The following is an 18,540-nucleotide window of genomic DNA, read 5'->3' as shown; positions in this document are numbered from 1 at the left end:
TTTTATTTAAGGGCTTATATTGACATAGAAGAAGATTCTGCTGGCAGTATATGGTAAACAATTTGAAGGACATTTGCTGGTACAAGCAGAAGAAACATGGTAGGAAAGGTCACGGTGATGTGAACTAGTGAGGTGGCAGGAGAAATGAAGGTAGTGAATATATATATTAAATACAGTTTAGGGGTAGAATATTTAGGACTTGATAATTACTTAAGGAATGAGGATGAGAAAGGCATAAAGGAGATCTCTTACTTTTCTGATTTGATTTGTGCAAATGGTGTATCCTTTGCTGAGATGACTGAACTATGTTAAATCAGAGCAAAGTAAATGAGTATTGGAGTCCTGAGATTTTTTTTTTTTTTTTTTTTTTTTTTTTAAGATGGAGTTATCCAAGCACACTTAAGGGAATGATCCATTAAGGAGGGATAGCTTGATGATGCTGTCAGTTAAGGGGAGGATTTAGGGAGGGTCTGGAGAGGGAACCCTGAGAACAGGGTGTGGCTATTAGCAGAGATCTTCCTTTACTATTGAGGAGGAAACTGGTCTTGCAGAACTTGTTATGTAAATGCAGAGGCCATGGGGGTGGGGGGAGGGTTGTTATGCTGGTGCCAGGATGGACCATTGGATGTGGCCTGACACCTGGGGCCTTCCTGCAGGGCCACGAAGGGGGCAGGGGGCATATCTGCAAGACAAAGACCCCAGCAGGATATACATAGATAGGCTCTCTGCATGTTTCTTCACTCTGATTTGGAAATTATTCCAGGAGTCCACTAGTGTTAATAAATGGGGTCTGACCCCTTTCTGTAGGAAGTGTGCTTGGTATTTCTTTGGTCTTCTGTAACACTATAATTTGAGCAGAGACAAGGGGTGGAAGTATAGGTACCATTGCATGGACAGATTTGGTGGAGGTGACATGAGACAGTAACTGTCCTATTGATTTTAGAAATTTTATAACGGTAACATGAGGCAGGCCATCAGCTGAGAACCAATGTCAAGGGTTCGGGAGTGGTGTTTGAGGGGCATGAAGATAGAAGAGGCAGGGCCAGCTCCATTCTGATTCAGCTACTAGGAAGTGTGCTCCTCTGAGCAAGTCTATGTGTCTAACTTCTATGGCTTTAGTTTACTCTTACACTAAATGAAGTTAATGATACCTGCCCCACCTCCAGAGGTTCCAGAAAGGACTTACAGTTAACAAGGCTAACTATACAATAAGTTAGTTAAATCTGAGTTCAAAGTACAATTAGATAATTTGCCTAAAATGTTCCCAGTATATTAAGTTTCTATACTCTATAAAAATTATACCTAGCCCTAGCCAGTTTGGCTCAGTGGATAGAATGCCCGCTTGTGGACTGAATGGTTGTGGGTTTGACTTCGGTCAATGGCGCATAGTTAAGTTGCAGGCACAATCCTTAGCCCTATTCAATGTTCTCTCTCACATCCATGTTTCTCTCTCTGTCTCTGTCTCTCCCTTCCAATCTCTAAAAATCAATAGAAAAATATCCTCTGGCGAGGTTTATCAACAAAAAATTACACCTAAATTCACCATTTTGGTCCATTGAAACATGTTTTGCCCAAATGTTCAACTTTTATATTTCATAAGTATGTTATTTTTTTATGCAGCAAATTTAATGGAATAAACTGGGTAAATGTAATGGTATTACATGTAAACTTAATACACACTAAAGTGAACAGCAGCGTTCCTTAGAAAAATGTATACTTTGATAGAGATCTGAAGGGCAGACTTTGAGTTGAACGTTTAGCTACAGCAGAAAGATCAATAACAATTAAACACAATCTGATTGGAAGCAATTGTTATTTTAAATATTTTATATCTCTTAGAGAATCAGATTTTTTACAAAGAATGCTTTTTGTTGTTAACACATTGGAGACGTAAACACATATTAGCTAAGAATAAACTATTCTTGTTGAGTTTATTGATTAGGGCAATCTAGCCTTTTCATTGAGCTAATGTGTTGCTTTTTCATTCTAAACGTTTGGCATTTCCTTCAGTGAAAGAGTAAGTATCATTTCCAGGATGCTGACAGAGTGTCCTCTTTACTTCTCTCTGAAAGCCACAATTTTACACTTCTAAGAGTCAGCATTTCCAGCATGCTAATACTTAATTTGTGTTAAAAATACTTTTTTGCATACACATGAAATCTTCTTAGCACCGAACTGGGAAGGAGTGGGATGCCTAATCAGAGAAGCAAGCTCTTGTTCGCTGTTACATATCTCCTGAGTCACACAAGAGCTGCCTTTGAAGCTGGTGAGAGCATCTCATCGGAAAAGGTGATTCATGCCTTGGCAATTTCAAACCACTGATATTCAAATGCTACCAATCCTAGCCATTTCAGGAGTTTTTCTTTTTATTACTCAAGTGAGTGCTAAATGCTCAAAGTAAAATGTCCTTAGTGAAAGTACCAGAAATTCTGTTTAAAAACTCTCAGACAATAATTTTGAACTTTACTTTGCATAATACATCCAATAAACCCGGGGGTGGGGTACCTGTAGATCTAGTTGACAGCACAAAGTATCAAAGATTTTAGCAATCTACTATATAATTTTATACAGGGAAAAGAGTTGAATATACATCACTTTACAGTATAGAGTGAGTACAGTAGTCAAGTGTTCATGACCTTTAAACTGTCTTGAAGAATGACCTACCTGATGATTTTACTTGAAACAGTACAGGAAATGAGTGTGGACTAGTCTTTACAATTGAAAGGTTTCAGAAGAATAGCTGACTATAACTAATATCCAGGCATATTTTTTAGGAGTCACATATTCTTCAGGGTGACTTTAGAAAACGAAGTGAATGAGGACTGGAGCTGACTGAAGAGGTTAGAATGCTTGGTACAATCACAAATGGCAGCAGGGAGAAATAGGATGTTTAGAAATAATTGAAAAAAGAGAATATTCCTATGTTGAAGCTCTAGCCTCCAATGTGATAGTACTTAGAGATGGGCCTTAGTAAGGTAATTTGGTTTAGATGGGCCCCTCATGATGGGATTAGTGCCCTTATTGAATACACACCAGGGTGCTTGCTCTGTGCCTCTCTGCTGCATGAGGACACAGCAAGAAGGAGCCATCTTATAAGCCAGGAAGAGAGCTCTCACAAGGGAACCAAATTGCCTGGCACCTTAATCTTGGACTTTCCAAACTCTAGGACTGTGAGAAATAAATTCCTGATGTTTGAGCCATCCAGTCTATGGCGTTTTTTATTGTTGCCTGAGTTAATATAGGAACACAAAAATTAGGAGGATAAGATGTGGTGTGGCAGGACATAAAGACAGAAACAAGGCTGAAAACAAGGGTGAAGATTATTTTAAAATGTTGAAAAATCCATATGGACATATTTCTATCTATGTATGTAAATATACATACACTAGAGGCCCAGTACATGACATTTGTGCACTGATAGGGTCCTTAGTGGCTGCCGGCTGCTGGCCAGGGCTTCCCTCCCTTCCCCTGGCCAAACTCCCAGAAGAACTCTCTGTCGAGGAGACAATTTGCATACTACACTTTTATTATATAGGATATGTTTACACATACATGTTTTATAGGTGTATAGAGAAAGGCATAGTTGTATAAAAATTATAATTTTTCAAGATTTCAGCTGAGAAGGGATTGAGAAAGAGAAACAGAGACTATTCTCATTATTTGGCTTGTTATACTGCACATCTACCACTTAAGAAATTAATACAATGAATACAACAGATCAGAAAAGCCCAGCACTTAAGAGGAAACAAAATAATACTTGATCATGCACCAGGGATGAACAATGACTCATAGTTGGTCTGCCTCTGGGTGACTAGTTGGGCCTTTGGAAGCAGATCACCACGCTCACCAAGAACACGAAGCACAGATGGGGAATTTGTCCCAGTGCCTCTAACATCACCCACCTGCCTGAGTGGGAAAGACTGGTCTGCATGACTATTTTGGGTTCTCCCTCCTGTCATAGGTTAGCTCATGTGCAGGTGGGCAGGATATACTGCCATTGTTAGGATCACGTGCAAAATAGGGTTTTGTCACCAGTTGTGAGCAAACACTATCCATGGGACCTTTTAAAGATTGAATTGAAAGTGTAATTAGCCAAACATTCCTAGATAATTTGCCTTACCCCATTCTTTTATTTTTTTTTATACATCTACATTGTGCTCAACATTTTTCTGTAAACATTCTCATAAATGTTATGCTTTAAACATGAGAAAAAGCCATTCAAGCTAGGAGAACAAATAACCTTTTCCCCATTTAAGAATTTTGAGGTTAAGCAGCATCCCAGGCACTTACTTGAAAAGTAGTTACATCATAAAAAGAACACAGATTTCTACATCCTCATTTTAAATCCATCTTTATTAATCACACTGGGTTATATCTTTTGTACTTTGCAAGCTATAGAATATTCTATGGTAATTTTGCTTTTATAAAAGTGAAATTGCTCAAATTTGAATAAATATGTCCTACACTGCTAGCATGTAACAAGGAGAGGGTTATTTGTTTATTAGGTCGTACATTCTATATTTTACTCTATTTGTGTGTCAACATTTGCATTATGACATAAATAATCTATCTAAAATAGCTGTATAAAATAACTCAAAGACATTTTAAACCACAGTTGAACATGGGAACTAGAAGTTTAGTAAACTCATATAAACAACAGTACAATATACTTATTGAGGACAAGAGAGTACATATTAGGTAGGAGCCATTATTTTCTTTCATTAGGATAAATGTCCTTTATGTTATTTTTTATTATTAATGATTGATTTTAGAGTGAAGAAGGTAGAGAAAGAGAGAGAGAGAGAGAGAGAGAGAGAGAGGAGAGAGAGAGAGAGAGAGAGAGAGAGAGAGAGAGAGAGGAACATTGATTTGTTGTTTCACTTATTGATGCATTCATTAGTTGATTCTTGTATGTACTCTGACTGTGGTCTGAACCCACAACCTTGGGACAATACTCTACCTAACTGACCTGCCGAGCCAGGGCACTTATAATCTCTTCTAGAAAACATCCTTCAGGTTCTACAGAATAAATGTTTCATCAGTTTAATAACAAATAACATTATCAGGTTAATGGTATAATTGTTACATCTTCATTCTCAGAACACTCACATGATGCATTGCTTATTAAAAAGGCAGAACTTAATATACCTCCTTATGCTAGCTATATTAATTTCCTATTGCTACTATAACCAAGTACCACAAACTTAGTGGCTTCCAACATTACAAAGTTATTATCTTACAGTTCCTGAAGTCAGAAGTCCAACCAGGGGCAGGTTAGAATCTGAAATGAGTCACAACAGACTAACATCAAGGTATCAGCATGGCTGCATTTCCCTCTGGAGGTTTAGGGCAGAGTCCATTTCCATACCTTTTCCAGTTTCTAGAGGATGACCAAAGCATGAGGTGCTTGGCACTCTTCATCCATATTCCAATCCAACAAAGTCAGATGGAGTCCCTGTCACGTGTTTTCACACTGACCTCCTGCCTGCCTTCCATCTCCCTGTTTTAGTTCAACTGATTAGCAACGTTAATTCCTTCTTCATTCTTAACCCTCCTTTGCCATGGAACGTAACATGTTACAGCTTCCAGGAATTAGGATTTGGGTATCTTTGAGGGCCATTGTTTTGCCTACCACATTAGTTTTCAATGTAGTCATATAAAGCACTTATCTATTTAAATTGTTCAAAGTATTGTGACTCCTTTCATAAAACTGAGCTTCAGAAGTAACATCACTTAATATATCAGAGAATATGAATATTTTCAGTGAAGCTTGATTGATAAGTTATTAGTTAATAAAATTGATTATTGTCTGTTTAGATTAAGAAAAAGGTTTCTCTCTCTTTCTCTCTCTCTCTTTGTATGTGTGTGTGTGTTAGAATACTTGTATGAAAAGAACACTTTAATTGATGTGAGAATCACTAAAATAAAATGTGTTTACAGATCAGTTTCACAACGTCATAGTCGTATCAAAACTGCAGTTGAAACTATAGATTTATATTTGTGTTTTTAATGTTTTTTCGCCCACACTTCAAAGGCTGGACATAATTCACTTGTAGGACAGTGGAGTCAAAACATACAGTCCCTTAATTACAATATTGGTTACAGGAAAGTTTTCATATATACTCTTATTTTTTTATAATTACTTTGTAGCATAATTTTGAGTTGGCAAGAAATAGCATTTTCCGAGTTATCAATAAAGAAACACATTTTTTGCAAACTTTTCAGATGTGAAAAGCAATAATTATAACATCAAGCCTTATATAAAGTCAATAAAAACATTAGCAGACAAGATCTATATTAATGTATAAAATCCATAGATAATTAAACCAATAATTTTGTGTCAATATTTGCTTTTATGACATCAAGAAACTTTCCAGTTGCTTCTAATGTCAGGCTCATATCGACTTGAAAATTATTACTATAAATAGAAAGATAAGTCTTAAAAAAGTAAGCAGCTATAATAAAGTCCTTTGAAGGTGAACTTTTAAAAATACCATTAAGTGAAATTTTTATACAGAAAATGATAATGTCCAGAATCTTTGCTTGGAAGTTTCATTTCAATAAACAGCATCTTCCTTGAAATCCATCTTCCTCTGGCTTTTTAAAAAATATATTTTTATTGATTTCAGAGAGGAAGGGAGAGGGAGAGAGAGAAACATCAATGATGAGAGAGAATCATTGATGGGCTGCCTCCTGCACGTCTCCTACTGGGGATCGAGCTTGCAATCCTGGCATGTGCCCTTGACTGGAATTGAATCCAGGACCCTTTAGTCGGCAGAACTACACTCTATCCACTGAGCCAAGCCAGCGAGGGCTCCCTGTCTTTCAAGATACTTTACTTGTGGGGTTCCCTGCTTCCTCTCCAGCTACTGCTTAACTGTTTGTGATTTTTTTTCTTAATTTTCCCAGCTGATAGGTGTCTGATCGCTGCAGGTTTTGTCCCTCTTGTTTTTTCATCTTTCATTCTCATTCAATCTCTTTACTTTAAAATGCAGTCTATGTGTGATGAATTGATTTCCTACATCCAACAAATAGCTCTCCTCTGAACTCCCCACTTACGTATTCAACTAATTCCATTCCATCCCCATTTGGACACCTATATCTAAAAATGTACAAAACTAATTTCTTCCTATCTACCTCTATACTTCCTTTTCCGCAATCATTTCCCTTCATGGGGCCTAGGAACTCTATCCTACATAAAACACGATGTGTCCTTTACCCTCACTTTCCCCCACCATCTCTATGTTCTATACAACATCAAGATAACTTTATCACAAGAGTTATAAAATCCAGAGTCTGAAAAACCTGTATAAAAAAAAAAAAACCTTTGCTAATTTATTACTCAAGTTCAAACATTGCTTTGACTTCTTTCTACTGAGAACTTTCTTTGTACTGTCAATTTCTCACAAAGTTACTGTTTCTTTGTTTAAACAATATAAAAAGGTGCCTAGTTTCATCATTATTTGAGCCACATTTTATGATCTGAACATCATATTGTTTCTCCCATGCACACCCATTAAATTGTTTTTTCCTCCATTAATCCAGTCTTGTGTCAATTTTATTAGCCCTGTTTTAAGAACTAAAGAAAGGTAGAAGGGGGGAATTCTCACCCTTCCCAACAGTAGAATTTCAATCACCAGAATTGAAAAATCCTACTGAACAGTCTTTTGGCACTGGTTTACTGTACAATCAATAACACAAAGCTTTCTTATCTATTACTAAGGTTAATTGAATCAGCCAACAAGCATGCTCTCCATAAAGCATGAAAATTGCATATCACTAAAATGATTTTTGTTTATATTTTCATAACTCATTTACATCATATTGCACATTAGAGCTAGAATGTATTAATTACATGTTTAAAATATATATAGATAATATGCATATAGAGAAATTGAGGAGGATACACATTCCTGTCCCAATACACTATTGGACTAAATAGAATTCTTTGAAATCACAGTACATATAAATTTCTGTATCAAGTTTAATATGTTACACTAAATTTCCATAAATTTATCATTATTTATGTTAATTCATATTCTTAATTTTAACTTTTGAGGGATTTCTTCATTTTTTTTTAAATTTTGGATTACTTCCTAGTGATTTATTCCCAGAAGTTGCATGAAAGTGAATTTGCCTTTTCCTGTCTCTGGCAGTGGATTGCAAATTGTTTTTCGTACCTGGTATACTAATTTTCACTACCATCTGGAGTAATGGTAAATAAGAGTTTTGTCACACTTTTGCTAATGCCAATATTGGTTTCAAAAATTCTTAGTCATATGATGACTCAATAAATGATCATTGAATAGATTTGATGACATCCTGTCTTCATTTAAATCCCACTGGTAACTGTGAGTTGAACCCAAATAGAAATATTTTATTTTTAAAACTTTTGGTAGCAGTTATAATGAGTAAAATAATGGGATTAAGTGAACTTGCCAGTCACATCACATTGTGCATAGTTATACCTAAGTCACATATATTGGCCCTAAAGGCCTACAGATAATGACAATATTTATTTTAAGATATTTATGGTCACCTAAAGATAAAATGAAATGGAAATGATAGTTCAATTCCTCTTTTCAGTGAAGGCATCTGTGATACCCACATTCAGTTTACTGACAATCTATCATATCCACACGGTGCAAGTAAAATACTGAATAAGACATAGTCCTTCAGAGCTCAGATAAGTGAAATATGACCTTTATTCCTATATATTTCATTCAAATATTTTTAGGGATCATACTTTGTTAATTTTACTCTCAGCTTACCAAAAAGTTTCCTAAATTGATGTAGCTCATCAATGTAGAAGTTTGCCTATCAGAATTTCTGGTGTCTACAGAAGCAACATCAGGGCATGTCAGGGTACTCTAAAGCGAATATTCCTCTTGCATCTGCTCCTACATCCCCCACTGTCCATAATTTCCCTGGAACTCATACCACACTTAAAAGTCAAAACACTGTCAGCAATAATAGGTTCTAAAATATTTAATTTGTGTTGGCTTTCTCTTACTCTTAATTTAATAATAAAATATATAGGAGTGATAGTATACCTATAAAATCATATGTCCAATCTAAAATTGGACCTAATGAGGAGAGAAAGTTGTAAACAAATGTGTGTCCCTAACACTGAACCAGAGTTAAATATCAGTTCTGTGCATAAAGGCATACTGGATTCTTCTTAAATGTTCATAAATTCTCGATATAATTCCAGGTTTACATGGAAGAGTAAACATGCTATAAAATTAGTTGGGTATCGTATCAAATTGTGTTTATTTTATCTTAATATATGTTTGTTTACATATACTATTTGATGCATACATCTCTATATAACTTTTACTTTAAATCTATATTCTTTTCATAATTAAATGTAGCTGCCCATATTAAAAAAATCATTTAAAAATATACCAAATTGGTAATAGTGGCTTTTCTTGAAGAGAGTATTACAAGGTGCATTCCATATTTTACATTTCTATATTTTTAAACAAATTATAAATGTGAATACTATGAGAAAGAATGGAAATATGTGAGTAAATTGAGGCTTATCCATAATTTAAATCACATATTTCAAAATGATAACATATTACTTCACCAATGAAAAGCATTTAAGAGTTAATATTACCATTTATTAGAGATGATTTTACCTCCCCTTCCCCAAAATAGATGGAAGATTTATCATGTTAAGTCAATTCTCATAAAATAAACCACCTAAGACATTGAATCTGTGATAGTTGACAACCATTGGTATAGATTTTTATAAATTACAACCCATTACAACACTTTCTGTTATTTGGTTCCCATGCCTATTCTTATTTCCTTTTGCAGATGAGGAAAAACGGCTTATATATACAAGTGACATGTGATACAAGTAGCCCATGGCAGGATCTAAGTTCTGCCATGTTTAAAAATCATTAAGCTTGGTATTTTATTCCATTATGCTTAACATCATTACCAGTTATGAACTGGGCTTTTGAAACCAAAATGTTTTACTGTTATTTCTAGAATCTTTGAACATCATAAACTATTCCAAGCTCATAGGATATCCAGAGTGAAGATATCTTCTGAGACCCCAAACATATACACACTAAAAAAAAACAAAAAAACAACAACACACAAATGAAAACAATCATAGAGAGAATCAGTGTCTTCCATTGATCATTAATAACAAAGACTCATCTGAAATAACAAATACAAGTGAAATTTGTCTTCAGACTCAACATCTCTACACTTTCCTTTTCCCAGTTTTTATTTCCTCTTGTTCCCATAAAAGTTAGTATATGATAATACACTATGTTTTATATATATATATGTATATACACATATACATATATATATAATATAAACATATATTGTATATGACAATATACAGACAAGTCTCCCAGCTTACAAGAAAATTATATATAGAAAAGCTCTTCCATGCTTTTTCATTAGTGACCTAATGAACCACCTTAAAGTTGAAATTCATTCACAGCAAGAGAAGAAGGATTATCATAGAACACCCAAACTGAACTGTATACATATGCAGTTGCTGACTCAGTTTGTGGCATGCACATTTTTTGTCCTAGAGCAGTAGTTTCCAATAGAAGAAGGGCACAATTTTGCCCCCTCCATGAGGAATAGTTAACAATGTCTTAAAATATTTTGGGTTGCTACAATTTGGGGGTGTTGCTATTGTTACCTAGTAGTTAGAAAAAGGATTCTGCTAGGAATTCTACAAAGCACAGTACAGTCACCCTAGCATGAGCATTATACAACCCAAAATGTGAATGGTACCAAAGCCAAGCAGCTCTAATACAGAATACAGTTTAATGGCATGTCTAATGCAACTATAAGGAAGGTATTTTATTAATGAAATCAAAGATTTTCAAGTCCTTATTAAGAAAAGCAAAATAACACCTTTCACCCTTGCTGTCTTTAATCTCTCAATCACTTTCTCTTACTTTTCACTGGACTCCACTACAACTGATGTATTCATTCAGGAAAAGTAAATTATTCCAGGTCAGTAAGTTAAATATGCTTTATCCTCGACCTGTTGAGGTGCACATGCATGTGTAGATTCCAAAGGACAATTGCATCAGGTTGCAAATATATATGGTGTGCTGCATTCTTCTAATCACCAGCAAGTCACAGACAGGAGAAGTGGGACACACACACTTTTAAACCTGTGGTCTGTATTCAATAGACCACAAAAATAAAAATAAAAAGAAGGGTAAGATTGCTATTTATATGAGCCAAATGGAAAAGGCACTTTATATTTACTTTCTATAGCATCCTTCATATAAAGAATTTATAACCTTAGACTAAATGACTCACTCATTCTCATGATTCCACTCTACCATCTGAAACAGGTCATCAGGAGGAATAATAATTTCCAATTTGCTCAATGTACTAGTATAGCCTTTAGTCAAGCATTGGTTGCTATTCACCAAGCTTGCAACCACTCTAACTAATTATATTCAACATTCACTGGAAAGAGAGTTAAAGCTAGAGTTTTTTTTTTTTTTTCATTTATCTTCATTCTACTATTATTTTCCTTATTGCTATTGGGTTATCTTCATTTGGACATTTCTGTTGAATCGGAAATAGGAAATCCTCATGTGCTACCTCCCAATGTTGTCAGGATAGGAGCTCCAACTTAACCATTAGTATACATTTGTTTCCACCTCCCCTTAAGTTGGCTAACTCTGTGAAAAAGCATCAGCACTGTGGTTTATAAAATACTTATCACCAAGGCCCATTGAATGAAGTAAATGAATGGCTTGCCCTACACTAGGTTAATTTATAATCAGGAAATCCGAAATTGCATAGATAACAGGAGGCTTGAAAGAAACTGAAATGATGACTGGTGCTTGGACCAGAGTGCTAAGACTACAGAACTAATTCCTACTAGCATCAAACCCTTCCTCCCTTCTCCTCCCACAGACAGCAAGGTGCATATGAGATCTAGTCTGGACTTCAAACTCTTGATTTAGAAATAAATATTTCTCTGATAAGACAAGTCCACTAAAACAGAGCAGAGCAATTACTGCAGAAGGAAAGGCCCCTGCTTTGAAAAATCTGTGGGTGATCCTAGAGTGGAAAATAAAGGTTCCAAAAACACGGTCAGAGCCTGCAGATTTTGTTTTTTGGGGCTGCATAATAAAACCTTCCTCTGATCTGTCTCTCTCGGCTCAAAGCACTGATGCCATCACCTGAGCAAACGGAAGACCATAATAATTTTAGGTAAGATTTTCATTTTAGTATTTCTTAACTTCCAGCAGGGAAATAGCAAGGAGCATTTGCTATTGATTAACCTAAAAGTTCATTGCATACACTAGGTATTAATATAAGGTAATACTTTAATAACTAGCTAATAAAATTCTATTTTTTCACCTGTTACATAGGAGAGGTTTTCCTAGTTCTGCATCTGTACGCACAACACACACACACACACACACACACACACACACGGCATATAAACATGCGTAGATCATAATTTTACCTTGTTTGTAAGGCATGAAAATGAAGACAAAATAATTGTTATTTCCATACCCAGACAAATCAGGTTGAGGAAGTTAAGAAAGGGGAATGAATCAGAGTTAACATACATAAGTACATGTACTAAATAAAGTATGTTACAGATCACAGGAGCCTACCTAATTCCTTTTCATGCATCATTTATAGTGCCCTTTAAAAGAAGTAAAAGTTTCATCTTAAGCTTTAATAAGCATTTATGGAAGTGATTTGTGAAAAAAAAAAAAGAATGAAAAGAAAAGAGAAAATGAGCCTTCCTTCCTTTGCTGCAGCTTCGGTGCTCAGATAGCATGTAATTTTAGAGGATACTGGAAAGGCAATAATTAAAGAGCACTATCAAAATTTCAATTTCAGCATCTCCGTTTCCATTCCTGACCATGATTTCCCTCACTTTCTCAGACAGACATGACAGCTGATTCTGATGCCTTCACTATTCAGATGTGCCTTGCAGAGTATCCTTCCAACTTCTTCAGGGGCAGGGCACAACCACAGGCAAACATAAACAGACACCAGCTGGGTTATTAGGCTCACATTCCATAGGCTCGATAGCAACATTCCTGGGTAAGCAAAATTAAAAAAAAAAAAAATGTACGCTAGCGCTAAGGCTTACGGAACATCAGCTACAACTTTCCCATGGCACCAGACCCTGTGAAACCAAGCCCAGAGGAAGATCTCCCCAAATATACACATACACATTTTGACTCAGAACTGCATCAGCAGCCCCTCGGTACAAAGATAGCAATGTCACTACATAGCAAAGTGGCATTTATTGAAGCCTTACCTTGGCGGGCTCGCCCTAACTGGTGGAAAGGAACTTAATGCAGGAGAAGCGGAGGGGACTTTCCCAGGGCTCAGGCACAGCAGCGGGGCAGCTCCGTCCTCCGAGAGCCCCGGACTGGGCTCCCCGCTCTCCCGCTCGCGGCTCCGGCTCCTGCAGCTCCGAGCGCGCCTCTGATTGGCTGGCGCAGCCTGTCCGCCTGATCCTCTCCTCTCAGTCTCTCCTCCTTCCTTCCTCTCCTCCCTGGCTCTCAGGTCCAGTCGTTCCCACTGCCTCCCCTTTTTTTTTTTCCCTTCCTTCTCCCCCATCGTACATATTTCAGGGCTGCACAAATTCTATAGTATGCAGATCGGACACCCTTTAGCCCCTTGAGCAAGGTCATGGGGAAAGCAATGCCATCAATAATAATAATAACAAAAAAAAAATAAAATAAAAACCCTGGACCCACGGCATCCTCTTTAGTACCAAAGCTCTTGAAATATGAGGACCAGGACTCCGTTGACAGTTTAGACTGTCAGTGTCTGCGGAGGAGGGAGGGAAAACTGGGGAGCCAGAAAGCGTTTGACTGTCAGAGGGAGTGGGAGTAGACGTGGGGGGTGGGGGGGTGAGGGGGGTGGGGGGGACCGGAGTAAAAGCAGGCAGGGCAGGCACAGATGTGGCAGGCTGGTAATAAATGTTTCTATTTCCCTGCGAAGTCGTCACAGCCTGCTAAGCATTTAACTGCTGGCTCATTCCTCAGCGATCCACAGTCCTGGGGGGGTAGCCATGAGATTGAACTTGAGTGATGCCCTTTCATGCCTCACCCCAAAGTACTCAAGGCATGGAGGGTTTCTGTGAGACAGAGCTTTGCCTTGGAGGTCAGCACTGTATTTGTGAAGATGAATAGGAACTGCAATGCCTCTCCTACCCATCTTGGCTGGTGCCAGGAACATTGTAACACATACACATCTCCCCCTCTTACCACTCTGGAATAAATTAAAACAATTTGTATTGCATATAGCTTTGGATAACAGGGATTCCGGGACTGATTAGCTGTATATGGAATTGATGTGAACAGTTGAAATAACTTCAGCACTTTCTCCCAACACAAAGTCAGCCCTCATTCACTCATTAACTGCATCCTGGCGCAGCCCCATTTAAAGCAGTGTAGTACACATGTGTAGGAGTTAATGTCAATGGGATGGCTATTCCAAGGATCACTGGCAGATATATTTAGAATCATGTAAGACCCTAAATCATTGCAGCCACTGAGAGAGCAGCGTTATGTGCTCTGGTGAGTTGGTACTAAAAATGCTCATGTCCAGAGGTTCAAAGGAACAATAAGACCTACCCTTAACAGGTCTGTTGCTATGAGAGAGGGGGCAAGTTCTCTTAGGCCAGGAGACATGGATGCAAAATCCTGGCTGAAACTCCCCTTTGCCTGAACCCATGTGAGCGAGCTGTTTCACTTCTCTGAGCCTCAGGAGGCTTCTCTTTAAAATCAAGGAGGTAATCCTCACCTGGGAAGGTTTCTGTGAATAATAACAAAAACCGGTGCAACTGTAGTAAACTTTCAATAAATGTTAGTTTATTTCTAATCATCCTTCCCTCTTCTCCTGCCTCAAGAAAGGTCAAAGAGAGTGAGAGGACAGGACCCTCGGCAACCTGAGTCAAAAGGTATGTCTATTAAAAAAACACACCACGAAACTTAGCCCTAACTGGTTTGGCACAGTGGATAGAGCGTCGGCCTGCGGACTCAAGGGTCCCAGATTCGAGTCCAGTCAAGGGCATGTACCTTGGTTGCGGGCACATCCCCAGTAGGGGGTGTGCAGGAGGCAGCTGATCGATGTTTCTCTCTTATCTCATCGATGTTTCTAACTCTCTATCCCTCTCCCTTCCTCTCTGTAAAAAATCAATAAAATATTTTTAAAAAAAAACAAACTTAAAGGACCTAGGAGGGAATGTTTTGAATACAATGGGGCTATATTTGACTACCTTTATTTAGCCTGAGTGATGCAATATGTGGAGGGATTTAATTGGTTTGGGGTTTTGGTATGATTAAACAAACCAATAGAAACAATGAAAGAAGCACTTTACTTGATTTTTTTTTTTTTAAGTGTGAAGGAATTACGCAGTTAAATGCATAGTTACTCCTAAAGAAGTTGTTAGAAGTCAATTAGAATTTGGAAGTCTCCAAAAACCTAAAGTCTCAGGGAAAAGCAGAGCAAAACAATAGCATCAGAATAATGAGCCGATGTTGTATTATATTTTTTTTATATTCTCCCTCATGCCCTTGCTGATTTAAATGAAATTTTCCTTGCATAGTATCCAGAAATAAGTTCTGATTTGTTTTTGGTGATTGAAAAGAAAGAATTGTGAATCTTTCTGCGGTGATGAAGCCCTGGGAACTCCAAGGAAGGATTAGTTATGAGGGGGAAAAGGATATAAAGAAGAACTTTTGATCTGTAAGTGGTCATGTAATTTAATTTTAAAACTTCACATTATGGCATTTTCTAGAGAAGACTGTTTATTTGGCTTCCTCTAGCTGAAAGACATAAAATAAACCTGAAGCTTTTGCTGAGACACCAGCAATGAGCATCCTAGGGACAAACTTGAACGCAAAATGTGTTTCTGCTGGCCTTCTTCGGACTGTCCCTGGATAAGACCAGGGTAAGCACATCCAGTGGACAGTCACAATGGAACTCAACAGGCGCATGCTCCTTACTTGGGTGACACGCAGAGGGATTTGTCAGCATCACCGAGCAATTTAATCCATTTCTAGAAAAAGAATCCATTCACCAAAGGGGATTTGTGCCTATGAGACTGTACTCAGGTTAAGGGCTCTAGATTCTCCACAACACCAATGATGCAATGTACGCTGGTTTTAAACGGCTTCTGAAGTTTGTTATTCTGAAACCGCGCCAACTTGCCCTAGCCACACAAAGGTGAAGCTGCCATCCACTTAGTGTGTCTCTTGTGTTTGCAGGTTCAAAAGAAGAAAGTAAGTGAGCCAACGCGGAACATGCTGCTTGGGGAAAGCCAGGCGAAGGCAGGTGGTTTGGGGTTTTGTTTTGTGCTCTTCTCTTTATGTCAAAGATGACTTCAGAAAACTGAACAATGTATCAGTCAGCAGAATTTATTACAGAGGTAACCTCTGAAACTGAAAGCTTGGGCACTTCTGATCCTGAGTTCCCTCTTATGTTTCCCTGGAAGAGTTATAAGGATCATTTTCACTGGTGACAGGGAAGCATCCAACATACGATTGATGCTGGTCAGGCTATAGAAACTAGGAAGATAAAAATGTAATGCTAGACTCTGACAGTTCCCTGAGAGACAGACTCGGCAAATTCCCTCTCTAGATGACATCTCATGCTGAATTTGACCCTGGGAATTCAGGAGGCTATGCAACGTTTTCAAATCTAAATAAAGAAAAAAAATGTACAGCATATGTGTAATATATTTAATTTAATCTTTTTCTCCGCGCTACACATTAATGATGTGTCTAAGATTTTGATATAAATAATGCTTGTATGAACATCTGTTTATAAATCTTTTCCTGAATCACTGACTATTGCATTTGGATAGAGTGTTGGAAGTGGAGCTACTAAGCAAACTATATGAACATTTTTCAAAACACATGATAACCCTATTGCTCCTCAACACCATTAGAGAAAAGATGAATTGACCCCCTCACTGCTCCTGAGCAAGAGGATTTTTTTCAATTTGCTTATTCAATAGCTGAAAATTAATATCTCATTCTTTTAGTTTCTATTCATGTGATTACTGAAATATTTATTGACTATGTCCTTGTTTTTCTCTTGTAATTTTCTGTCCATATTCATTTCCCCAACATGTTATTGCTAATTGAGAAATATAACAAACTTGCATTGTTTTAATGCTCAATGGAAGACAGAAAATGAAGTTCAACAAAAGTTTCTACACTTTATTTTCATATTTAGCAAAAAATATTGTATATATATATGCTTTAATTGTATACATTTTTACAATTTTATATATGTTTATATGTATACATAATATTTTGGTATGCATATGTTCATGAATAGATGTATTCAGAAAATGCATAGCACCATATTGAAAGCACTGATATAGTTTCCATTGAGGAATAAAAAGCAAGGTAAGGCATTTTCTCTACCTTTAAGATATGAATAAATAAATAAAATACTAAAATGCAAGCAACACCATAAATTCTATCTATAATAATAAAAGCATAATATGCTAATTAGACCAGACATCCTTCCTGACATCCTTCCGGACAAAACTGGGGCTACGGCTGCGAGGGAAACCAGGATCCCGGGTGCCAGAGGGAAGCCGGTGCTGGCAGACAGGGGAAGGAAGGCCTACTCTTGCATGAATTTCGTGCATCGGGCCTCTAGTATCTGTATATAGACAATGTTTTTCACATATTAAGAAGTTACTTTTAATAACACCTTGTTTGAGATAAGGTGGGAGAATGGAGTTGATAAAGCATACACACATACACACACACACACAATGGTCTATACAAAATCCTGACATTAGCTTTGATACTTTTCTTGCCATGATACCAGGACCAGTTGTACAATTGGATCGAGAGTGAAAAATGAAACATGGGGACTCTTGTACAAAAATTATCATGGGTTTTAAGATGGCCACAGCATTAAGCAAACCATGGGACCTTCTTGAATGTGAAGCCTTATGAGACAATGCAGACTGCATACTCATGAACCAGCTCTACTCTCCACTACATCAGTCCAATAAATCAGATGCAACTCACCTTTCTTTACTGATAATCCTGAAATCATTCATTGAGTCCTATTTCAATTTTCCCATCTTCATCCAGTCTACCACATTCCAACATTAGTACTTAGCTAAATATTTGCTAATTAGGCAGGCAGGATGACTGCTTAACTTCATGCCATTGTGATGCTACCAAACCATATAGTGTGGGGTAAAAGGTATGAGGAAAACATTTTTAGTGGTTTTTCAACTTTAAATATAAGAGTGTAGAAATCAGAACAAGAGCCCAGTGTAAGAAAGTGTGAAAACACTGTCCACGCTAAGACTTAATAGATAACCAAAATACATTGATTGAATACATGATGGTTGATTATCACTTTGCATGCTGAACTGCAGGATAAAAAAGCTGTGGCAAATTTATAGTTAAGTTCTGGAAAAATCTAATGAATGCCTTTAACTTAGCACAAAAGAGAAAGGAAAGGTACATTTATCCTAGTTATTTAATGAAATAATAAACCATAACATAATGGAAC

This window comes from Eptesicus fuscus, chromosome 4, assembly GCF_027574615.1.
Source record: "Eptesicus fuscus isolate TK198812 chromosome 4, DD_ASM_mEF_20220401, whole genome shotgun sequence".
NCBI classification, from domain to species: domain Eukaryota; kingdom Metazoa; phylum Chordata; class Mammalia; order Chiroptera; family Vespertilionidae; genus Eptesicus; species Eptesicus fuscus.
Note: the sequence above shows the minus strand (reverse complement) of the source record.